This window comes from Puntigrus tetrazona, chromosome 7, assembly GCF_018831695.1.
Source record: "Puntigrus tetrazona isolate hp1 chromosome 7, ASM1883169v1, whole genome shotgun sequence".
Taxonomy (NCBI): domain Eukaryota; kingdom Metazoa; phylum Chordata; class Actinopteri; order Cypriniformes; family Cyprinidae; genus Puntigrus; species Puntigrus tetrazona.
The window spans coordinates 30,638,779-30,655,646 of NC_056705.1; the positions used below are offsets into that span (position 1 = coordinate 30,638,779).

General features: G+C 36.8%; 1 pseudogene; it reads left to right on the forward strand.

Annotated features, from left to right (window-relative positions):
- The window catches only part of LOC122347969, a 153,688-nt pseudogene that overhangs the window by 23,547 nt on the left and 113,273 nt on the right, over positions 1-16,868 (forward strand).

Sequence of the window (16,868 nt, forward strand, 5' to 3'; positions counted from 1 at the left end):
GTCAGTTATAGCATATGTAAATGAAACGTATTCATCATTTCACATGAAACCCTTGAAGTTCAGTTAGGATTTTGAATAAATCAATAGCTTATGAAAAAATCACGACACATTAGTTCATGCCAGAAGACCAGCAGCATTGGGTAAATCTACACATTCTCATATTAATTTTCCTTCAGGATAGTGACAGTAGTTACACATGTGTATCCACATGAATCAGATCAATTCCTGCCTTCCGGTGGTATCAATTTGTACGTGCAGTCGCAGGTTCTGAAGCGACTTTCAGCTTGATAAATCACTTTGTGGGTGCAATTTAATCTATTTGCAATGACATCAGCACGTGCTCTGTTCATGCATGGGGAAACGGTTTTGCAGATTACAGATTACACATTCAGCACCCTGAGAACTGACAAACAAATTCTAGCTTTGCGTTCCCCCATGAACAAACCTGTGTGTTTTTACATAAGAATGTATTAGTTCATTCATTTTTTTCTTCTTTATATTCATTCATTGATTTATTTGTTTGTTCGGTCACCCATATGTTTTTTTCATTGATTCATTCATTTTTTTCCTCTCTCTCCCCCTCTAGTGGTTTAGCTGACATCAGTTTGAACTCTGTTCTCGTGGTCATGTTAGTCGGTTAAGATTAAAGGGCTTCAAATCCTCCTGGCACGATTGGCATGGGTTGTGGATGGATGCAGGAAAGAGGGATGAATGGAAAAAGGGTGGGCACTGAGTAAAAGAGTGAATTAATTTTGTCAAATCAGTGTCGCAGCAGTTTAAAAGTCTGTTTGTTTGTGTAAAGCGTCTAAGTGTGGATTTGTGTCCATGTATATGTGGTAAATATTGTAATATGTCAGAGTGAGTTTACGAAGCTATGTTTAAATTATATTTGTGTGTGTGTGTATTTGTGTTTGTGTTGTTTGTGTGGGTGAGCGTCTGCTTTTGGCAAGCTCATTGCAATGTGGGATTAGTAGGCAACGCTGAATTGTGGGGAGAAATTGGATCAGATTACAGTGAATTTTGGCACCGGATTATCTTCAATCCCTTCAGTGTATCCAAGTAGCCTGGAATGAGTGTTCATGAAAGAGAGTGTAGAGAAGACACCAAAAACAGAGAAGACAGCTGGAGACTTTAGAAAGTGGATTCTTGTGTCTTTGTCTCCTCTTTCTGTTTTCGCCTCTTATGTTTAATACGAGACTGTCTTCATCTCACCTAGGATATTCGTCTCTCATATCTCATGCACATCTCCTGCTCCACGGGTTGTGTTTTTGGCTGGTGTCAAGACCAGCAGTCCTGCTGATTTCGTGGCTTTTACCAGAAGCCTCTTTGCTTCCTTCCACTGGCACCACGCTGTTCAGCAGAATTAACCAATCGCCTGAGGGTTTTTTTTTTTTATTCTACAAGCTTGAGAGATTTAAGAGAGAAAGTTTGGGCTTTTTAAACTAAATCTCTGCTCATCATGTTAGGTTCAAATTGTCATTCCTCTGGGAGCTCAAGCAGAAGCCCCTGGGGATACCGGCACATGTAAATAAAGTTCTCAAACTTACTCATCCTCTCATAATTTCCATACCAAAATATCTGACATTGTTACCACTATTTCTAGTTTCTAAAAGAAAGCATCTTTTGATTGTTGCATGCTGTGGAACTTGTGTGTTGGGTTCTCGTATAATGCCTTAACTTAGCAACCGATTTTACTGGATGCCTTCCAGAGCACAGTGCGGCTTGAACTATATCAGAGAAAGGCAACTCTGATAACGGAGTGCCACCATCCTCCAGAATCTAGCTCTATCCCTAATCAGAAATCTAACGCAAGTTGCTTGAAATTAGTCAGGCAGGAGACTCAGCTAGATGTTCAGTTGTGTGTTAAAGAGGTTTAAGGCGGTCCATAAGCAACATGTGCAAAAATGTACTCTCTTTTTTTGTTTTCCATAGGTGGGCTATGAGAATGCAGGCACAGTGGAGTTCCTGTGGACAAACATGGAAAAACATTACTTCATCGAGGTCAACTCCTGTCTACAGGTGGAACATACAGTTACTGAGGAAATCACTGAGTGAGTGACTGTTTGGTTCTCATTCTAATGGCATATTTATAGCTTGTTTTGGGCTGTTTTGCCAAATGTTAACTTAACTTTGCATATGTTAAGCTTTAAATGAATAGCAAATCAAAAACACATCATAGATTTATGATATGCGCCATTCATTTCTCTGAATCAGAATGTCTGGAGGATATTACATTTAGATTTGCTATTGTATTCTATTAGATGCTTCTTTTTTTGTTTAATCAAAAGCTAATTCTAAGAAGGCCAAGCTTTATGTACACTGCAATTATTTCAACAGTCAAGCACTGAAGAGCACTTGTGTGCAAATATACAAATGCTGCAATAATTGCATTAACAAGTTGCAGCAGCACTCAGAGTTAAGACAATCTAATAGCTAATAGCTGAATTAAAATATTTTCTATCTGGTCCATTTGCTCTGTTTTTGGGAGACAAGTTTTCTTGATTGATTGAAGGGCTTGTCACACATTAAAGTGAGTAAAAAAATGGTAGGTAAAAAATAAAGGTAAAAAAATGAAAAGGTTGAGATCCACTGCAAAACTGAATTCTAAAGCCAAACATTATTTACACCGCAATTACTCCACAGTCAAGCACCGAAGAGCACTTGTGTGCAAATATACAAATGCTGCAATAATTGTCGTTCACATGCTGAAGTTGCACTCAGATTTAGTTTGCATGATTAAAAAAAAAAAAAAATCATTCATTTATTTATTAACAAGATGTTTTCCATAGAAGTATAATATATATATATATATATATATATATATATATATATATATGTGTGTGTGTGTGTGTGTATATATATATATATATATATATATATATATATATAAATATAAATATAGATATATATGGTATAGCTGTTGACCAAAGCATATTCAAGTTACATCTATATAATAAATATTTAAAGTGCACACACTGAGCTTTAATTTGAGGGTATGCTTATCACAACTGGAAAAGTTAAAGAATTACAACTCATAAGACAGTCTGTAAATGTAAATGATGTGTTGACTGTTATTTGAAGTATGTTCTCCATTTTTTCCTCACAACGTGTAGGCCAGAATATTACCACCACGTGAGGACATGAAGCATGCGTGTGAATTTGCATACATATGTAGGTGTATGTTTGCAGAATGTCAATGTACAGAGTTTAGGATGAATGCTTGTCTGCCACCCCACCTTGAGAAGTTGGTCAAGGGGAGAGAAGTGAGAACATGTGTCAGGAACAGCATGCGTATGAGAGAAAAAGAGCGTGAGAGAGAGGAAGAAAAAGGAAAGAGGCGTTATAAATAGCTCTCACCTCCCCTGATAACCTATGAGCTGCTCCGTAATGACATAGAGATGAGCCTGATCTCATCACACCAGAACACACACACATACACACCCATGCTGACAAGCACTCAGACATTAACGCGCTGATGAGTCAAATGATTGATAGCTCCTTTCATTCTGTCTCCACACTGACATACACACACAAACGCATCTTTCTGTTTTCCAGCACAAGTTCCTCACCACAGAAATGGAGTCTCATACATTATAGATATCAGAGTTGTCAAGTGTAGTTGACAGCTCTGCTTTGAATTGGCTCTCATTGGCGTGTGCTGCCATCTTAGATTTATGGAGGATTTACTGAAATATATAATGAGTATTAGTCTGTCATTTGTATGGGTATTATACTGCCTCCTTTACATGGGGGAAATATAGATGGTCTGTAATGCAGTCATGTGTGTGTGTGTGTGTGTGTGTGTGTGTCTGTAAATGTGATCAATTCGTTGTGGTTTCTGTTTATGTTTAATGTCATACAGTGTGGCTGTGTGTTTTTGATTTGATACAAACACTGATTCGATCATTTTTTCATGCTTACTTTAATAAAAGGTTGGAAATGTGCTCCTATTAGGGCAAATACCTTTTCTATATTCTTTGTCGAACACGATTATCATCAATACCAATGGCTAGATTCCTCCAGTTTGAATTTCTCCTGAAATCGATTCCTTTGCAAATCTCAGTACAGATTGAGACGCTTGAGACCTCTTCTGAAACCCCAAAGTTAAACGTGAGAGATTATTGGAGTATTTTTCTCAGGAGCAAGATGATGAGAAACGGGGAGACTTTACACGTAGTCTCCATTTTCCGCATTATTTAATCTCATTAATCTGTCTGGGGAAACTATTAAGATATCTCGTTCACTGACTAAGCGCACTTAAGCACATTTTTCACCTTAATTCTCACCACTGTAATGCCGACAATCAGTAATGAAAATAGTCCTATCCAGACACCAAGATTTGTTTAATGTTAACGAGCCAAAATTAAATTCAGTACATCAAATAACGATTTAATATTTTACATTACATTTAAAAACGGACTACCAAAATACATAAAAACTATCATTATTTCCTTTCACATTACAGGACCGAATAGTCCAAATAGCCTAATGTGCAAAAATAGTGACGGTCCTGTAACAGGCCTCATGCTGTATTATATTTCTCATGATTTTGGAGTGAAGTATGGCCAGGGTTTTGTGCTTATCCATGTGGATGTATGTATGTTGTAATAGTGTTTGTTTTTGTGCAGGTGGATATATGTGTGTTCAGGGCAGCCCACCACATATTGAGTAATGACCGTTCAACAAAGTCTCTAAATTGCTGCAGTAGATCTTTATTTTGGGTTGTGCTGTTTGAGACAGAAGAGGACAAAGAAACAAGGATAAACTGCAAAAGAGGCTAAAAACTAAGAGAAATAAGGTTGTAGAAAGGCTAAAGTCAGAAGTGAGTGAGGGTTTTGGTGACCCAGGACCAGAAAACCTATTTCACCTTTCTTTCTGACACTAATACCCTTATCAATCTCTGTGATTTAGTTCACAACCTTTCCCTTCCCCTTTCCTCTTCGTTCAGTCTCGTTCATGTTTTTTCTTCCATTTCTTTATTTCCCTGTCCTTCTGTCCAGCCTCTTCTCTCTGTCATATCTCTTCTCATCCTCTCTGGCTTTTGTTTAGACTTCTCTTTTTCATCCTTCATCTTGTCTGTTTTGTCCCCTGTTTTTTATGTTTCAGTCACAGAATTGAGGTAAGAAGCTGTTTATATATGCATATTCTTACGATTTGATTGGTTGGATGAGATGGTCATTTCCCCCCAAAGATTAATTTCTAAGATTACTTCATTTTTTCCCAGCTCATTACAGCATCATTTGCTGACGGTGAATTTATGTTAAGTGAAGAGGGAAATGCTCCATTGAAATTTGGCATCATTCGATGGCGCTTCTCTTCTCTGATTCTGACTGGCTGCACTATTGAGGCTCCTCCAGTCCATATTGATTCTTACTCTTTCACCTAAACTCTTGCTCTAGCATCATAAATCAAAGAGCAGAAATGACCTCGGAGGTCATCCTCCTCTGACACTCTTCTGTGCTGATCCCAGACCAGTTTTACCATTTCTACTGTGCAGTTTGAACAAATGAAGTTATTCTTAGATCAGGATATAAATGGAAGCCCTAGTGGGATTGTATTTCCTTTAAAAACTGTTGGAGGTCTGTAGAACAGTAGCTGCTGGCTTTATGTGCTTAGGGCATTGCAAAGAAGGATTTCATTAAATGTAATGGCTCCTGGTGGATCGTAGCTCTGCGCTGGAGCTTTACCCTCTGCTGTTTTTATTCGTATTTTTGTTCATCTTTTTTTCTGAAAACGTGCTCTACAACGAAGTGAGGTGTTGCTTTTAAGCTTACATGACTTAGTGTGGTGTGATCAGGCCTCTTACTGCTCTGTGTGTGTGTTGTTATTTGCCATTTAGCAGACATTTGTCATCCGAGTACACTAATTGCAGAAACGGTTCCCCTAGAGCAGTCAGGTTAACAGCTTTACTGAAGGACACAATGATGACAGAGCAGAATCTTAGAAGTCTCTGGTGACCTTTACTTACAACTCCACCTACAACCTTGTTCTGACCATTAGGCATATTCTTTTTTCTGTTCCACTTCTTATTTCTTATATATTTTTTTATTTCCTTGTTCACATTTTCTGGTAGTTGTGGACAGATGTATCCACCAATATTTTCTTTTAAATAATACATTTGACCCTTGACCACAAAAACAGGCATTTTTCTTTCAAAAAAGCTGAATAAATAGGTATATAAATAGGTACAAAATATATTTGTTAGGATATGACAATATTTGGCTGAGATCTATTTTAAGTAATTTTCAACATTTAGGGGTTAGTCTGTGATTTTTATTGCTGTCCGATTCCAGAATATCTGTATTTTTCTTTCAAAAAACTATCGTTTAAAAGTCCTGGCTGAATTACCTACTGTTTAAAAAGAAATAAATAAATGAAGAAATCCAATTCAATTTGCTGAAATTGCTGTAAAGTATTTACAACAACCAGTGAGTGAGAGCTGTTAAGAACAAAAAGAAGAGAGGAAAAACACACAAACATTTAAAAAATACAAACATGTTTTATATACGATTATATACACTAAATATAAACAAAGCAGCTTTATCGCTTTTGAGAGAGAAAATTCAAGACAGTAAACCATTTAACTACGGCATGTGTATTTTCCTATTTTAAAATAGATTTAAATAACCAAATAATAAATAGGATATTGTTATTTTTTTTTATTATTTCATGTATATGCCATTTTATGTACAATCATGCAACTGACTATGTGAATAAATTGCAGTCAATGAGGAATAAATCAATCGATAAATTGAGTCTGAGAATTCTTTTCAGTAACCTCCTCCAGAATAGTGCTTTTCTTCAACAATTCTAAGTGAAAAATAGAAAGAGAAGTGCTATAAAAGTTTTTTTTTTTTTTTTCATGTACTTTCACTATTCTGCAAATATATATGATTTGAACAAATCATGGTTAATGCCACAACAAATCCAGTTGTTGCATCCTCTGAAGAGTAAATTGTAGCCTGTGGAAAAAAAAGCACAGCACTCTGTGCATGATGGTCTGGCCATGTTGGATGCAGTTCTGCTTACTCAGCGGACACACTTTAAATCCTTGATTTCAAGCTGTGCTGTGCTACAGTTCTGTCTTATTCTCTGAGTACTGTAGGTAAAGTTACAGCGCTAGAAGCAAGATTCTTTTCTTTCTGATTTCCTGTCTCACGCCAAATTGATTGCACGTCTATTATGTCATTTTCAATTGACCATGTGTGTATATATTTTTTTTTTTTTGAACAGTGAAGTCAAATTGTTGGTTGTGTACACATTCGGTTGGCAATTTTAGGCATAAGCTGTTTTCAATATTGTTGTCATAATGCTGTTCTTGGCTTTTCTTTTAACATAGCTTTTAGCAGTTTTATAGAGTTTACTAGTGTTTTGAGTTTAGGTGGTCATTGAACGCATTTTTGCATTAAAGCAAAGACTAAATAATCCTCAGTCGAGTCCACACTGCTGTTGTGCTGGCTGTCTTAAGAGTATTGAAAACATGTACGAAGCATTGTGTAAAGCACTTTGCCAAGTGTAAAAAATTCTCTTTGCCTGTAGCTTTTTACAGAGCCTGCTTTCAATCATATTCCCCAGCTCAGCACACCGCAGGCCGGTGAAATCCAGCGCGGCTGCTTGAGAATGCCAACAGGCTGCGGACTCTGCGTTCAATCAGGAGCGCCTCTCAATGCAGCTCAACGTTCAGGCCTATTCACTCTGACCTGAGGTGCAGTATGAGGCCCATAGCAGAGCTCCATGCTGAGCCCCACCGTGCATCATCAAACAATGTGGATAACCTAAGCTGCGAGGAGCCGTGCCTGCTTGTATTTGATATGATTGGAATAATGAGCCCAGGGGTGGAGCTCCGTGCTGGGGCCTGCTCTGCGTGATAAGAGCTGGAAATGGGCTTTGTTGTAGTTTCATGCTGTACTCTGATAAAGATAGTGTAGTGCTGGTTTTCTTTGCACGCTTTCTCTTCACTTTAACTGCTGTATCTTCAAGACCTGTCCAAATACACATTTACCTGTCTTTAAAGGCCTCATGGACTAGAAGCCGCTGCCAAATTTATTTTAGTATAGTGACATATTAAAACTAAATTTGAACAGGGTCAGACTATTTTTGAGCTGCTCTTCTAAATCTCTCTCCACAGCCAAGTAAAGATTGGAGGGCTGTGGTTAAGAATAAGACTGACGTCATCAGAGAAGGCATGCCATTACAAAGCAGAAGCAAAGACATACATTTTTTTTTCAGTGGATTGAATTTCTACGGAGTCAACGCTGAAGTACACAATCATTCAAAATTTTAGATTTAGGTCGGTACGATTTTTATGTATTTTTTATTATTTATAGGTTACCTTTATTTAGAAAAAGAAGCATCAACATTTCAGTTTCAAATTAAATTAATTATCATTATTAAAATAATATAACAATACAGTTCATCAAAACTTATTATGCATAATTTGTTGCTTTTTTTTTTAATTCACTGGATTTGCTGCATTGTTAATCACAATTTCTAAACCCTCCTAATATTGAAGGCATTGTGGTCAGGAGACGCCTGCCTAAAAGCCTTATCAATAATGGAAAACAAAGATACGCAGAGGAGTGTGGTCTTGTGTGTTCTTGACTGAAAACTCTAAGAGAGAAATAAACATTTCATGCGCTCTCACACACACGCACCCACATATTTCAGGTTGTTGGTTACTGAATGGGTCCTGAAGGAGACTGATGAAAATTACATCAGAGGTGGCTTTCAAAAATGAATCATACTGTATGAGAAAACTCCAGTGTTTTTTTTTTTTTTTATTATTATTAATTTTTGAACATTTTATTCATGGCTCATCCGTCAAGGGAATGTTCCATCTTATCTGACCTTTACCATTCTCTGGTTCATATCCTTTTGATTGCACTGAATGACAGGAGCAAATAAATAAACACCTTTATTAAAAAAGTAAGACTGGAAGTCTGGAACTTTAGTTTTGGTCATGCATATTCATGAGTGCAAATGAGCTGGAATCTTCTTCATTTGGGATCTATGCAATCTATGACCTTCATTCATTGTAAATAAGCAGCAATTATGAATATTCAAAAAAAGTCAATAACCTGCCCCAACATGTATACATGTGGCATTATTTATCTCCTCTAGAGACAGATTTTTCTCCTCCCATTTCTCTGCATGTTTTTTTTGCCTTCTGTTTTCCCCTTTTTCTTTCATTTGAGGCATGATAGCAAAAATACTGTGCTAATGAAAGCATTGTTTATGAAAGCATTGTCGATATTTTTGATGGACAGCTGTCGTTAAGCTTTATGACTGTTACAAAATAAACAGATTTAGATTTTTATAAACCTTTTTGCAAACATTTGTCTGTATGCTAAAGCTGAAGTGTGTAATTCCTGTGTCACTAGTTGAACCAACTGAAAGCTTCCCTAACTCTAGAAACTGACACGTTGTACATGTTTGCAAGAACCACGGTGTTTATGCTTTTAGACAGGTATAGGGTACTAGCCCAAAACTCTTGAGACCAAGTTATTCATTATAAGCATTTTAGTGTCGCTGAAAAAAAATATGCATAAATTGAAGTAGCGTGATCAATTTCACAGATGTACTTATTTGATTAGTGATTTAGTAATAGTTCAGGATCTTAAATATTACTGTTATAACGCTACGTATTTGGTTCATGTTAATCATCAAAATCCCAGATTTTCAGTGTTATTATAGACTTCTGATCCCACTTTTTAGTTATGCCTTTACTACACCTGCGTAGGAGAAAATGCTTCAACATTGCTTCCCCCTTTAAATCTAAAGCAATCTTTAGTTGTGATTTTTCTTGTCCAAAAGTATTTAGCGTTTTTCTTGATCTCATAACAGTCCTTTGCTATTGCTGCTTCTCTCTCTCTCTCTGTCTCTGCTGGCCTCATTGTCTCTTTCATGTTGTATTTATTACTTGAGATTTTTCATTATTATCCTATTATCTCCTGAATGTGTTTTCTGACTCAAGAGTGTGGGGTGGCAGATAAAGCGGTAAGCCAATAATTAATGCTTCTGTGAACAGCAGGCTGAGGGTGAAACCCAGATGAAATACAAGAACTAGAAAATAGAGGTAAAAGTAAGCTTATAGCAAACGCGGATTGTCCCCTCAGTACGGAATGTGCTTTTGTATCCGCATGCTGTGTTGTGTACACCTTTTTGACCAGATATGCAGAAGATGCAGAGGTGTGTATCTGTGTTTGTTTGTGGGAAGGATGTGGCTTCGACCGCTCAAGGTCAGTCGGTAAAGGCTCATTAACACATTCCTGCTGATCTTTGAGCAGTATTGAGTGACACGTGTCCTCTCTGACCTATTTGATTTTGAATATGCTTGACCCTGGACCTGTGGTAAGTCACATCTATACTGGGAAGTAGGCAATATTTGCTTATAGCAGGGGTCTTCAACCTTCTGAGTGCTTCATTTTAATCCTGACTTAAAATAACACTCATATAGAGCACTAATTGTGATATAATCGCAATAGCAATTAACAATAAAGATAGTAATAAACAATAGAATTGTGATTTACTCCGGATACAAAATAATATTTTTGTTTGCATTATACAGGAGTTGAAAATGAAACCATACCATGGTTTTAGACCACAATAATTCATTAGTATGGTGTAGGAGCTTCCTTTTACGGCCAATACAGCATTAATTCCTCTTGGAAATCCTGCACAGTGGCCAGAGGGTTTGAGCCATTCTTCTTGCAGAATAGTGACCAGGTCACTCATTGATGCTAGTGGAGGAAAACGTTTTCCTGACTAGCTCCTCTAAAACACCCCAAAGTGTCTCAATAATATTTAGATGTGGTGACTGTGCAGGCCATGGGAGATGTTCAGCTTCACTTTCATGTTCATCAAACCGCTCTGTCACCAGTCTTGCTGTGTGTGCTCGGTGCATTATCATCCATCATACACAGCACCGCCTACAGGATGCGATGTTTGAACCATTGGGTGCACATGGTCCTCTCAGAATGGTTCGGTAATCCTTGGCAGTGGCGTGCTCATCTACCACAAGTATTGTGACTAAGGAATGCCATAATACAGCCCAAACCATCACTGATCCACCTCATGCTTCACTCTGGGCATGCAACAGTCTGGGTGGTACACTTTTTCTCCACACTGGGATGTGGGAAGACAGTGAAGATGGACTCATCAGAGAACACAATACATGTTTCGCGTTATCCACAGCCCAAGATTTTGTGTAGCTAGCACCATTGAAACCGACGTTTGGCATTGTCACGAAGGTTTAGCTATAACAGCCAGCTATGTTTTACTGACCCTGTGGAGCTCCCAAAGGACAGTTTTGGTAAAAAAACAGGAGAGTTGAGGTGCATGTTTAATTCTCCAGTGAGTTGGGAAGCTGTGGTTTTGTTTTGGATACAATCCAGGTTTAGAACCCTGACATCCCTTTCAGACAGCTTCCTCTTGCGTTCACAGTTACTCCTGTTGGATGTGGTTACGTCCTCCTTTGTGAGTATGCTGACATCACCCTGGATACTGTGGCTCTTGATACATCAACAATTTGTCCTCTTTTAAAACTCTGATATATCACCCATAATGTTCACGTGCATTCTGCGATGTTTTAAACAAAACTGTGCTATTACTCAGCTAATTAAACCTTCACACTCTGCTCTTACTGGTGGAATCAATGAAGGTTGGCCACCAGGGGCTGCTCAGAATTAGCCATGACACCTCCAACACTAAATATGTATATATATATATATATATATATATATATATATATATATATATATATATATATATATATATATTATTTATATATATATATATATATATATATATATATATATATATATATATATTTGTATATGTATATATAACATATGTATGTATGCTAAACAAATTACTTTTTTATTTTGAATGCATTCAGCTGTACTTTTATGTCTCTTCCACACCTCTTTTGTCTAGCTCCTTTTGCCATGTAAGACATTAGATATTCTACACCTCACACGTTCTCAACTTCTCTGCTCAGTGTCTCGGCACAGCTCAGCAGTGGCAGACATTAATTATGAGTTCGCAGTTTGAAAATAAAGTGATGCCTACAGGCAAACAAGGCATGTGTGTTTTTGTATGCAGATCACAGGTGAGAGCATGTGCGAATATTTAAATTACAGACATTTTATGTAGCTACTGGCACCAGTAGTGATCGCTGCATCTTTGTTCTTGTGTGGGAATCAATGATTCTCGTAATCAGACATTCACCTCATTATAGATCTAAGTTGCTGTCCCTAGACCTACTTTTCCAAAATTTGCTCCTGTCTATCTGTGATACTTATGCAGAGATATGCAATGAATTCACATAATAAAGTTCCAATTTTAGGTTTTAATCTTGCAGATTGCATTAAAGCCACATAAAGTACTTCAAGCAAAATAGTTAAGATAAGATAATAGTAGATAAAATGCCAAAGCAAAAGGCAATTCATATCAGTTGTGATGTACAGTGGCATGCCCTGCTTGTTACAAATTTAATTTTTAATAATTACATTGTCACAGAGAGGCAGTATTATTCTTACTTATTATTGTTACTATTAGTAGAAATAAGTATTATTATTACCATGCTATTATCATACAGTTTTAAAATACAGTTTCATGTCTGGAGATAAATATTTATGACTGAAAAATTCTCCTGCCATTGGCAAAATGTTAATTTTGGACCTGTGTGTGAGGAAAGAGCGGCAGACCACAAAAAGGCACCCAAATAAGAAGTTGTGTTTATTCCAAACTTTCAAAGCATTGCTTAAAAGCATTATAGCGTAATTCTGAATAATGCTCTTAACTGGGTCGCTTTTATTCATGGGCACCTCTTGCTTGTCACTCTTCATAGTTATTTATCTGATTTTGTTTCTCATTAAAAGAAAGCAAAAGCAAGGATCACTGCACAAGCGGAATGCCTTTCTGACCATCGAAGTCAAAGCATCTCTGGAATCAAACTCACTTTGGAGTTTCACATGCACATGCATTGTACACAAAACCTTATAGAAGGCAGGATTTACTCAAAATAAATGACACCCGCTGACAGCTCATTTAGTTTGCATGCAGTATTTACATTGCATTTTAGCATCTGTTTCATTGGTAAATTAATTAATCCAGGTAGCAAGTAGCAATTGCAAAGATATTTACAAAAATTGTGTTAAATGTAATTTGTATCAATGTACTGTAACTAGTTTCAATCATATTCCAAAGTGATGAATATTTGCATGCTTGAGATATTAATTACTTCAATAGATGAATTGCTTGTCATGTCACTTGTCAACAGTGTTCACAGCCATATATAAATAGTTTTATTTGCAGCTATTACCATATCTGTGATAAGTATAAAGTTAGCAACCAAGATCCCATTTTTAAGCCCAGCTCACTTGCTCTCAAATTAAACAGTCATTATATAGTGCATATAAGCTTAAATATCAATCATTTTAATATGGATTGCATATGATTGAGTGTAAAGATTTTTAACTGAAATGTATGCATTGGCATAAAAATATTTAGTAGATTCACCCGCTTTCTTCTGAACAGCAAAAAAAAAAACAGCTACTTTTCTGGTCAATGCTTAAGTAGATGTTTCCAAAATTATGCTTCCTTTCATCCAAAGATGTTCTCAAATTTTTTTGTGTGTAGGTATAATCAGTATATTTTCATCCCCATCCTCATCCCACATTTTTGGTAGGCATGGATAATGAGGAAACAGCTATAAACAGAAACAAAATGAAAAAATACTACTTTCATTATAGTTTAATGTAACAGGGTTCTAGAGGCTGTACTCAACCTCCAGAAGATTGTTAGCTGGGTACTCCTACAAAGATCAGGCTTAAATGGTGTTCTGCTACGCGAACTAGTTTGGCTCTCACCCTGCTTAAATGTACAGTTAGTTGCTTAACTTCATGCGCTGAAATGTTGATAAGATATTCGCTTGTTCTGAAGATATGTAATATAGATATGTATGCAAGAAATAGTTTTTAGGCTACTCACGAATGCCAGCAGATCGATCTTTATAGAAAGTTGCAGGATTCATCCTGATTCTTAATATGCGTATCTGCTGCTGCATTTGTGTATTTGACAATGTTTGTATGAGTCGATATTCCACAGTTCACACTTTGACCTATTCTAGCTTTTCATGCATGCTTTTTGATCCATGCTCCTAAAATACACAAGCACACAGACACAGACCTCTGAATCTACATAAGTTGTTTTTATACTTCAATATAGTAGAAAGCTAACCCTTACATAACTGATTGTGGTTTGACACTAGATTTGAAACAGACATCATTTGTCCATTTTGTAAGCTTTTCAAATAGTTAGGACCACTTGATATGTCAGTTCTTGCCTTGCTTCTCTTCCACATCGCTTTTTAGTTAATTTGGTTCAAGCACTGTAAAGCTAAACCCTACCACATGCTCTCTCTCTGTCTCTAGCTTGTTTCTTACACACACACTCCTGTTTTCATTCTCTTTTCACATCCTCTGACAGTAATGTACACATTGCTCTAATGCTGCTTGTACTTACACTTCCTTGTTCAATAAAATAGCAGGCCATATTCACTCTGTGTGTGTGTGTGTGTGTGTGAGAGGCGCTACATTCCTGCTGATTTTGTTTCCATTATGAGCCATTTCAGACCACTAGTTTTATTTTACCTAGACTATTAACAAACATTAATTCCTCAATTGACCACCCCAGACTGCATTCATGTACAAAAGAAAAGATCTACTAATGCTTAAAATAGGCACTATTTTAGTAGCATACCAGAAGAAATATAAATAGACGAACACGAACATGAATTTCAATGAATGGATTTCTAACAAACTATTAAAAGTCTCAGATTAATTGCATTTTGTTCTAGAATGTAGCTACTGCGATATCTTACACACACACACACACACATATATATGTAGGTGTGTGTGTGTGTCTTCCACTACATACATACATACATATATATCATTAAGTATATATACATACATTTTTCTGTCTGGATAGATAGATAGATAGATAGATAGATAGATAGATAGAGATAGATAGATAGATAGATAGATAGATAGATAAATAGATAGATAGATAGAGATAGGATGCTAATGCTGGGATGCTAGAAGATCTTCATACAGGTGTTCTGTTAATCGTTTGACAGCACAGGGTTTCAGGCTTATTTTGACATTTGCAAACTTCATTAGCCACATCCTGTCTTCTTCAAAGAAATGTCAAAGAAGCCTTAAAACTACCATATGTTTATATCCAAATCTAAGAGTATAAAATACATTTTTTAAGTCTTTCCTCTAAAATAAAATTAAAGCAGTTTATCAACTTTGTTGCAGCTTAGCTATAAAATTAGCATAGTTCCTGGTTATTGCGCTGAGTAGATCGCTTAGTCCCTGGAAGGATTTGCTAGATATTTCTGAGGTGCAGGTTTTGAGAGCAAGAAGCCATTTGTGCTTAATGCTTTGTATAGAAGTCAGCTTTTAATTCATTTAAATCTAACTAACATGATTTTCAAGTTTAGCCTTAATTAGATGAATTACGAAGGGGATTGATTTGATTATTAGGAAACTGTGTCCTATTGATAATCAACACGCTTGGCATCATAATGGATTAAAATGAATCAAAGCAGATCGTTTGATATTGGTGTGAGTGCTAAGTGGGCAAACTTTCATGGATAAACATTCTAAAGTGAAGTAGATCAGCGAACTAATCTTATGCAGCTGGATTGCTGACAAAAAGAAACTGCCGTTTCAAGCTGCAATGAATTCTACTCCACTTCAGGTTTATCTTACCAAAGTTAGTGCTGATAACGGCCCCTCTCTCTTTCTCTCTCGTTAGTGTGGATCATCCATGCGTTAGCCATGTATGTGAGGCTGCAGTCTCCTGGAGCTGGTCCTTGCAGGACAAGATCCAGATCAATGGCTGTGCCATTCAGCGCCGAAATACCATATGAAGACCTCGGCCCCAAGTGGCTTTCTAAACCAGACACAGGCCGCATAGAGGTACGCCATAAATGACACGAGTTATGCAAATTACGGAAAGGTGAAGGCAACAAGACACTAGAAACTAATTCTGATATAAATTCTTCAGGAACATTTCCCATCTATCTATTTTACTCGCTTTATAACCGCTTATGTTTCCTCGGAGCTGCTTATAACAGTTGCTGTCTGAACCGGGAATTGAATGTGAGTTAAAGCAACCCAGTGGTTTTAGGATCTGCCACAGGAGCTGCACTGCTTGCCTGATTTCTCTGCACTTAAATACACAAAAACTCTCAGATTTTCAAAGAGGCGTTATTTTGATGAGTCATCGAATATGAGCACTGGATCACCCATTTTCTTGTGGGACTGCCTTATTGAGTTATTGGAGCTGGAAAGAGGAAATTCAGGATCATATCTAGGTTCCAGTGGCAAATGTTTGTCGTTCCTGAGTAAAATCCTACACTAGAGCAGACTTCTACTAGCTCTCATTTTACAGAGAATCTGTGGATGGGACTAAAAACCCCAGCACGCTGGAACACGACATAAGTAGTAGGCCTCGTTCACTAAGCCCTTGATTTTTTAGGGATTTTGTGTTTCATTTAAATGCTGTCTCAGACTAAATAATTGTACTCTGATGATTTGAAAAACATATATTTAGAGCGCTTAAAGACAGGTTAGTTACTTCATGCATACGCGATGACTGTAAATCTTTTTTTCATTCTTACGGAGCTTCAAAGCCAACTAAAACTGTGTTTGTTTCTTATCTTATTGTCAGAATAAACTGGAATTTTAATTATTTATTTTTTAAATAAAGCAGGAAAGTGCAAAGTGATTTAAAAATGTGATATCTAAAGATTCCCAACCTATGACAAAAAGTTTGGTATAAAACGCTTAAAT